Source organism: Aegilops tauschii, chromosome 5, assembly GCF_002575655.3.
Source record: "Aegilops tauschii subsp. strangulata cultivar AL8/78 chromosome 5, Aet v6.0, whole genome shotgun sequence".
Taxonomy (NCBI): Eukaryota; Viridiplantae; Streptophyta; class Magnoliopsida; order Poales; family Poaceae; genus Aegilops; species Aegilops tauschii.
In genome coordinates this window covers 472,704,155-472,712,719 of record NC_053039.3, presented here as the reverse complement: position 1 = coordinate 472,712,719, position 8,565 = coordinate 472,704,155, and the positions used below count along the sequence as shown (strand labels likewise).

Genomic DNA, 8,565 nt, shown 5'->3' with positions numbered 1-8,565 from the left:
ACATGTTAATATGTGCGTGTCAGTGTTTTGAATTGTCACGTTTGTATACATATGGAGATGCATAAGATTGGAAAACCCGGTTGAGATTTAGAAAAAAAAATCACCAGTTATAAGTAAAAAATATTAGGTCTGTTGATTCTATTTCTAACGTCTGAGATTAAAAGATACAAAAAGTTATGTACAACAATAGTTATGTACACATAACACGAGTCACACGATCAGATTTGTAGGCAAACAAGAAAACTTACGATGACAATGCATCACATATCTATACGGAAAGCAAACCACGCCATATACCTTCTATGAAAGAAAAAAAAGGTAATGACGTATTCTACTATAACACATGCACAACATCTGATTGGAAGAATCAATTAATTGGACCGGCCGCTGTAGAAACTAGGAACTCTCATGGTAAAAGCATGCACCAGCCGCCGCTCCAAAAGTGATCTTCACACAGCAGCCGTCGGCCGTCATGAGGCCACCCATCTGCAACCGGCACACACATCAGCCACTGCCACAAGCATACAGCAACACGTCGAGTCGGCCAAGCCACCAGGTGACCATCAGGTGACTAGGTGTTGAGTTTGAGCAGCGACCACCCAACGCGAACTCAACTGCTCCGATTGAGCAATAATAGGCAAGAAATTGATTCAGAATTCAAAAAAAATTATGTGTTCTTCTTTAGCTTGGCTCGCACATCGATTTGTCCGTCGCTCCACCACTGTTGGATCACTTTCTCCGCATAGCCGATTCACCTCCCAGGTCCGTCTAGAATTTTGTCTGTGCTGCAATCCGGAAATAGTCAACGCTCCAATCATGAATTACGTACTAATTCCTCGGCCTTAAAATCTTCTCAGCTTCCATGTATTTGTAATACAGCCTACATCCCATAGTCTTTTGATGGCTAATCAAACCCAGAATACATATGTATTAACATTTTAAGAAGATCAGGTTGGCGTCATCTGGAAAGCAGTCACCTAATGGAGGCGCTATAGCGGCCTGGTAACGCGATGCTTTGCCATCCTGGACACGTTTTGAGTTCATCGCCTGTCGCTGATTCCTCAACTCAAGAGGCAAGTAATCCCAAACACAACTTACATGATTTGTCCCAAGGCCATCTAATTTCGCAACCACGCCAGATTGCCTTGATTACTAACGGTAGTTTTTGGAAATAGTGTTTGGACTGTATCATTCTCTTCCCTGTCGTTGGCTATGCATTGTATGAAGTGCTTGGGGTCTTTCTTAATTGAATCCAGAACTATGTTAGTTGGGAGCCCATCAGGCTTATCAGAGTTTAGCTCGTCCTGGCCGTCGGATCGAAAGTTTGATGCGTTTTGCATCGTCGGATCAAGCCATTGGTTGACATCGGCCGTCGGATCGAGCCCGTGACACTGCTACAATGAACAGTTTCACCCCGCGCTGTAAAGATCTCGTGCCACCGCCATTATTCCCGTGCCCCGCAGAGGGTATTTTCGTCTTTTCACATCTTAGGTCAATTCTCCTATTCGCTGCCTCCTCCCCAACCGGTCGATCTCTCCTCCACTTCCCTCTCCCGCACATCTCTCTCCCATCCTCCCTGTCCGCCGCCGCCACACCATCGCCGCCGCCTACCCTCGGCGGGCGGTCCACCCCCTCCTCCTTCTCCGCCGTGGCGCAGTGCTCCGCGGCAACCTCTCGCTGGTCTGGTCCGGCTTGAGCCCCTTCGCGCTGACCCCGACCCCCCTTTCTTCCAAGCTGGCGCGGCCACCATCGACGGTGAGGGCCGCAGCAGGAGCAGGAGCACGGCGGGAAGGAGGAGAACGACCAGGGGAGGTCGAGCCGCCATCCGTCGCCGGCCGTCGACACCTCCCGTTCGACCACACAGCGGGAGCACAGGACCGTTGTCCTTGTGTTCGTGCTCCTCCAGGAAGAAGACGACCCAAGGTGAGCCGCCTCCGATCCATCTTGCGGAGGCAACGGTGAGCGCCCTCTCCACTCCCCCGATTCTCTCTCTCTCTCTCTGACAGTTGCTTCTCCCGAACTGCAGGAGTTCTCCCCCTCAAGGTGTCAACCGTCCTCGATCTACTGCTCCTCCTAGGTCTTTTGTGATGGCTTCCTCGCGTGTCGGCACTGGTTGAGATGCTTGTGGGATTCCCGCAGTTGATTTGCTAGGTATGTCTCTATTCTAGACGCTGCTCGTCTCTGATTTTCGTCTTCCTTTTCTTGCAGATTCGTCCATTTTCACCGGTGCCTCCTTCGATTTGCCCCTCTCGCTTGTCCATTCATGGATTTATAGGTAAGTACACACAGACTGCCAAACACCTATGACGCCCCACCTGATTCCAGCGAACGTGTCGGTTAAGTTCTTGCATATTCTTCTCTTATGTTACTGGTTTTTATATGTTGTCCCCGTGGGTATGTGTGATGTGTACCTTAGTTTATACTGCTTGGTAGCCTTCTTATTGTTCAGGAAATGGTCACGGTTAGCTAGGTTTATTTGTTTGTTCATGTCAAGAATATTCTCATGTCTAGCTACATTCCAACAGAGGGATTTTTTTGTTCTCTATCTGGCTTTGTTGGGTACCTAACTGGTGAGTAGAGCCTTGGATGTAGCTAAATTCATCCAAAGTAGCTTTTTGTTGTCTTCCTTGTTTACTCCCATGCCTCGTTTTGTTCTCTGTCAAGGAAGGATTTTTCTAACCTATGTTCTTTGGTTGGTGTTCGTTTTTCCTTGTCCTCGAGTGTAAGGAATGAATGTCGAGTCTGTGATATGATGGTTAGTATGGTATTGATTGTTTTTTTGGATAAACTAAGTGGGCCTGGTCCATGATTAAGGATAAAATAGTTGCAGAGATCTTAGCGTTAGTGTCATTGCAAGCTCTGGCTCCATTTTTAGCCACAGGTTCATGCTGAAGTGTCTAACAAATTAGGTGCCAATGTGGAACATGAGCAAATTTTCATCTGTAGACAAGGACCAGTTAGACGGATTCCTTATTTTCTATTTGGTTCAAGCATTGCTTCTTATTTTTATTTGTACTATCAGGTCATTTGTGGTTTATGGATTCCTTATTAGTTCTATGAGCCTTACAAGCTGTTGCTTTATTTTCTTTCTGGCTCATGCATGCTTTTCCTTTTTATTTGTATTGTCGAATCATCTATAGTTAACTTATTGGTTATTAGGTTTAGGATTCTGGTAGGCTGTACACTGCATGGGCCCTATAATCATATTTCTTAACAAATAGATTTCGTATGTATGGTGTATTCGACTATGAAATGGGCCCTTTTTCCAATCTCAGTCGATGTGTTGTTAGTACTTATTTCTGCTCTGTTTTCTAGGTTTTGCAGATGGTAGCCTTGCAGGCTGTGCACCGGGCTTATCTGAAAGTGTACACGTCTTGCTAGCTCCCCACTAGGTTTCTAGGGTTAAACCCATAGATGAAAATAGACGGTCACGATAGAAGGCAGGGCACATCAAACAGCCGAAACTCCCCACAGTAGTCCTGCTGCTTGCATTGTGCTTGGGTTCAAATATATCGCCTGGAAGTTTTCGTGCAGCTATAGAATTATTTAGAGTACAGTTCCCGGACCTTATTACTCTCATGTGTTCTTTTTGTAGGTGTGTGGAAGTACAAGTACGCTATGGCTAACTTGTTCCCTCTTTTATTGTTGTTGTCGTGTCCTATATCAGGTGTTCTCCGGCTGAAATTAGGCTGCTCCTGCCATGTCTATCATTGAAATGCCTCCTTCCATGATAAAGCAGCCTACTCTTAGGTACTCACACATGGTTGAATCATTGTTATTCTTGCTTTTTTTAGTAGTGATTTGGTGCACCAATAAATAGATGTTGCTACTATCTTAGAAAGTTTTAGCATGTGACAGGGGATCAAAACTTTATTTGTTGTTTGTGTGCTTCCTAATTTTTTTGTAGGTACAAATCTGGGTGTAGATTCTGCCTCACCTTTCTAGCCGGCAGTGGTTCGGTTTGCTGCAGGTTCTCTCAGTGTTCAGGTACCTGATTTTACCCCTCCCCCATTTATTTTACTTAGGTCTGGTACATTCTAGGTATAGTTTGTTGTCGAATGGATTCAGAACAGTTGTACTGGCATACAAAATTGATGGTGATGTATCGACACATTCCAAGTGTAGAATTACTTTATTATGCAAAACAAAGATAATTCTCGGTAGAAATATATTGTCAAATGTGTGCTGCAACTGTAATTAGAGATCGAGGTCGGATCAGTATTTTGGTTTTTGTATTAGCAATTTCTTTTATTTAGGAAGTTAGTACCTTTCTTAGTGTTTGTACTTTATAGATGTTTACTTTGGTGCCTGCTATTGGTCATAGTCATAGGGATGATATTTACCTTACTAAAAGGGTAATGGCTCATTACATTGTTAATTAATTCCAGTTGCTTGGTTCAGTGCCGTACAATATGATGCAGAGAACACTATAGTAGTTTTTATTCAGAGAAAGCACTTGATAGGAAGGGATTCGAAAGAAGCAACTAATAGATAGGGCGAGCCTTGCATATATAAATGAAAAGAATGGGATAAAGCTTTCTATCATTATTATTAACAGCAAAATCTCGAAAAGAATGCACCAAACAAATAAATGTCTAGCACATAGATGAAGCTATTTAAATGTTTAACATGAATGAACTGGTGACACAAAATATTTTTCACTATAGAACTGCAGGTTAGAATACCATGCTATTTATTTTCTTTTTTGAGTTGAAAATACCACGCTATTTTTTTGGGCTCCGGTCTTCGGTTCTCTGTTTTTCTGCCCACCCCTATCCAGAATAGATATCAAGGTTTGGTATATCCCTTAGCAGTAGTTACTTACCTATTTTGTTATATGTGTGTATCAAGGGTAGGGCAGGGGAACCACGAATATAAATATAAATAATTCCAAGAAAAGAAAACAATAATTAATGTTGAGGCATTCATTCATTCAGCAAAATGTCTCCCTCTTTTCAGGCTGCTTGCTTATCATTGTTATATGGCATCTGGAATCTTTTTTGAGTAAATTGTAGTCTGTTATACACAACCATGTCTCTGTATATAAATGTATCTTCCTTTTTGTTTCCTTCCTACTTATACATAATATAATATGCAGGGCAGGGCAGACAACATGTGTCGTCAACCGTCGACAATTCAGCTGTCTCCAAATGAGCAGCTTGCTAATGAAGAAACCTTCAAGTTGCACTGCAAGCCAGTTGAGCTCTGCATTGTTATCCGAAAACGAGCCATTGTTAATGTATGTATATATGTAATCTCCCTCCCTGAATCCTTACTGCTTGCCTTGCTTTTTATTTCATTTCATACAACAACAACAATGCAATGATGATGGCTTTCTTTTGCATTGCAGCCAGCTTTTCTACAAAGATGCCTCCGTTACATGATACAGGCAAGCCGCAAAAAGAGGTAGCTCTCATTCAGATCCCATATTTATGTCAAAAATCAAATAAATACATGCTCTTATGTTTCTGAAAGTATTTTCTTTTCTTGACATCGATAGATAATAGAGGCTTCACTATTATATATGTAGTTTGCTGCCCCCTTTAACAGAATCTTGCCTGTTGCATCATGCAAATGCTGACCAGTGTTTGTGCTCTCTGGTCACCAAAGGGATTCAACAGTTACATAGTGATGTTTTGTATTGTGAAGTTCTTCCCTGTCTAACATAGAACAATCTGAGCTACTCATTATAGTCGTTATCGATTTTAACTCTTGTGCATGTTTGCTAAGTTATCTGCCTTTTGCTGACCTGCTCTTGTTGCTATAGGAATACAAGGGTCGGGTGTCTTGACTGCTGCTTGTCGGTTCTTTCCTCAGCAAGCGGGCGACTCGATGTGATCATGGGCAATGGCCACAGTTGGCCGTCGGCCGTGCTCACCCCTTCTTCATCCACCTACTCCTCGAGAACTCCACTGGCCTCCCGTGCGTGCACGGTCGAAGGCTGGTGGCCCAGCTCGCCGGCGGGTCGGTGAAACGCCACAACCCCGACGCTTTGCTGAGTTTGGCATCGACTACAAACCCGCTATGGTGAGCTCCTCTTCACCTCTGGATTACGCCTCTGGTTGCTCTGAGTCATGACCGTCGAGCCCTGGCTATGCCATGCTTGATTCCTAGCTGATCATCTTGTGGATGACTGAGTGTGGATATTTTTTGTGGTGGTGGTCACCAGGCTACTGGTTTGTTGTTGGTTATGGGGATGTTGTAGGTGTAGCATGTGGCTTATCATGGCCTCTGTTGGTTAATTGGCCTGGAAACTATGTTCTGGTGGTTGCAAAATTGTAGTGGCTAGCTGGAACACCTAATTCCGCCTTTGCAATGATAAACACCTTGCTTGTAGTATTTTGTGATGTTCGGCTGTCCGGTAATGTGCTACATAGTCTTCGGTCCCTTGCTATGTAACCAACTTGCTCTAATTATTAATAATGGTATTTTGACTTGTGGGATGCATTCATTTCTATATAAATGACTTGCTGTAATCCTGATCCATCAAGAACTTTGATGGATTTTATTGAGCCATATCCTACTTTGTACTGCACTTTGATGATTTGTTTTGGTTACATCCTCCCTTGATAAATACCAAATGCTGGATTATTGGATCACTCCTTTAGATATATTGTTGTAATGACTAAATGTGTCATGTTTGTCATACTTTTGGTATATACGTTGTCTTGCCCTTTGGCAATGCCCTGTTTTCTTTATGTAAACTTACTGTATTGGTCTAATCCATTATGAGCAATCACTTTAATTCCCTCTGTTAACGACCACACTGAAATTGATTCTGTCTTATAGTCTCATGCCGATGTTGATCACCATTGTGTCTTGCTCCTATCACAATTGAATTTTCTTCTTCACTCTATTGTTATGTTGTATGAATGTGTATGCTAAACCTGAATTACTACTGACTTAGCATTACTTGCCTGACCTAACGTTGGGACCGGCACCCTCGCGCCTTGGCGCGATCCCGGAACAAGCTACATTCTTCGGTTCTATTTTCCCTATATTTTAGTGTTGACCTAGATTCATTTTCATTCTTCAGTTCTATTCCTACAAAGTTTATCAGTGTGGAGCTAATAAAAAATTTCCGATTAGGATGTTTCATGGTAAAGGTTCCCCAAACAAGTATGGTCTATTGAACTATTTGTGTTTAGTATATATGTTCTTAGGTCATCCAAAGCCAGAAATAAAAAATTCAGTATAATCTATTTTCTGGTTTTTTGTTGGTATGCACTAAAAATGTGACCCAGTGTGGATGCCTATGGTACTGTTTTTTATTGCCATGGAAGGTAATTGTGATTTTTGGACTTTGAAAGCATGTTTCTCCTTTGGCAGCAGTTGCTCAGAGTCTCTTTATTGCCATCTGTTTTCTGAAGTTAGTCTCGAAAAGACGAGATGCCTATTCATATTCATATATTCAAATGGTATCTCATCTGTTCAAATTTGTTTTTTCAATATTGTTTGTCATGCTTAATCTGTGTTGGTCTGGATGCATACTTACACCTTGGACCTGCTTGGCAGCAAAAAGATGAACCAAACCCAATGTGATTCACCATGTAGGCTTTTTTGGTGGAGCAGAATGACGAAGCTTCTGAGAATCAGAGGTAGTGTAGTATAGCTTAGGACTACAGGGCTACCTTGTGGATACGTTGGCTGTAGAACCAAGTGTACAAACATGTTTCCTTGTGATTGTTTTGTTTTGGTTATGTTCTGGTGCAAATGGTTTTTCCATGTGAGTTGCTTGCCGTGAGGCGGGTAACGCGCGGCAAGGCGCGCCACTTATCTAGTTACATGGAAGATATGTGCACCAGACTTGAAATTGGTTAGGTTACTTTTCATATCAACATATATAGGAGACGTAGTAACTATTAGTCTTCTACATTTTCTAAGCATCAAGATGCATACATTATTTATTATGTATTGTATTCACTCTTTTTTCAGGAACGTATTCGATCATTCTCCTCCCCTTTCTAATTCTTTTCCAAGTTGAGATAGGCTCCCCGTCCTATAATATGTTAGAAGACACAAATGTGGTGCTTGACTTTTGTAAGTTTTCTTACTTTCCAAAATATATATTTACCTCTATATTGATGTACGTTAAATCTAAATAACATTGTTCAATAAACAGGCATAGTTGTTGCTATTAAATCTGAAAGCTGAGACGTAATCTTGATGGCTAGCTTTCAAGACCTTTAAATATTCATAATACTTCAGGCAAACTGGATTATTTAGTTAGATGAGTGCTTTATTTTATATTGAAAAAATTATTATCTATAGCCAATCTTCCATACAACAAAGGACATATAAATAGAAATCTATAAAACTCAAGTACTCTACATAGCAAGCTTTATTTTTGCATAAGCTGTGACATTAATTATAACCTAACTAGCATATCTACCATGATATATATTGTGCAATATTAGACATGGTCTAGAGAAATCTGGGGAAGTTTTATGCTATATATGTGACATAGTTAGGAAATGATTAATGTTAGGCATCATTCGATAATAAGAAATATATATACATGCCATTACATTTATTACATAATGAAAATGTTGTTTGTGCCTGAAG

At 41.5% G+C, this 8,565-nt stretch overlaps 1 long non-coding RNA gene across 1 annotated transcript; it reads left to right on the top strand.

Annotated features, from left to right (window-relative positions):
* Window positions 1-2,026: 2,026 nt before the first annotated feature.
* Window positions 2,027-5,239, top strand: LOC109765410 (uncharacterized). Its single transcript, XR_002233407.4, has 4 exons — window positions 2,027-2,275; window positions 3,596-3,750; window positions 3,908-3,987; window positions 5,099-5,239. It is a non-coding gene; the product is annotated as an uncharacterized lncRNA (long non-coding RNA).
* Window positions 5,240-8,565: the final 3,326 nt, after the last annotated feature.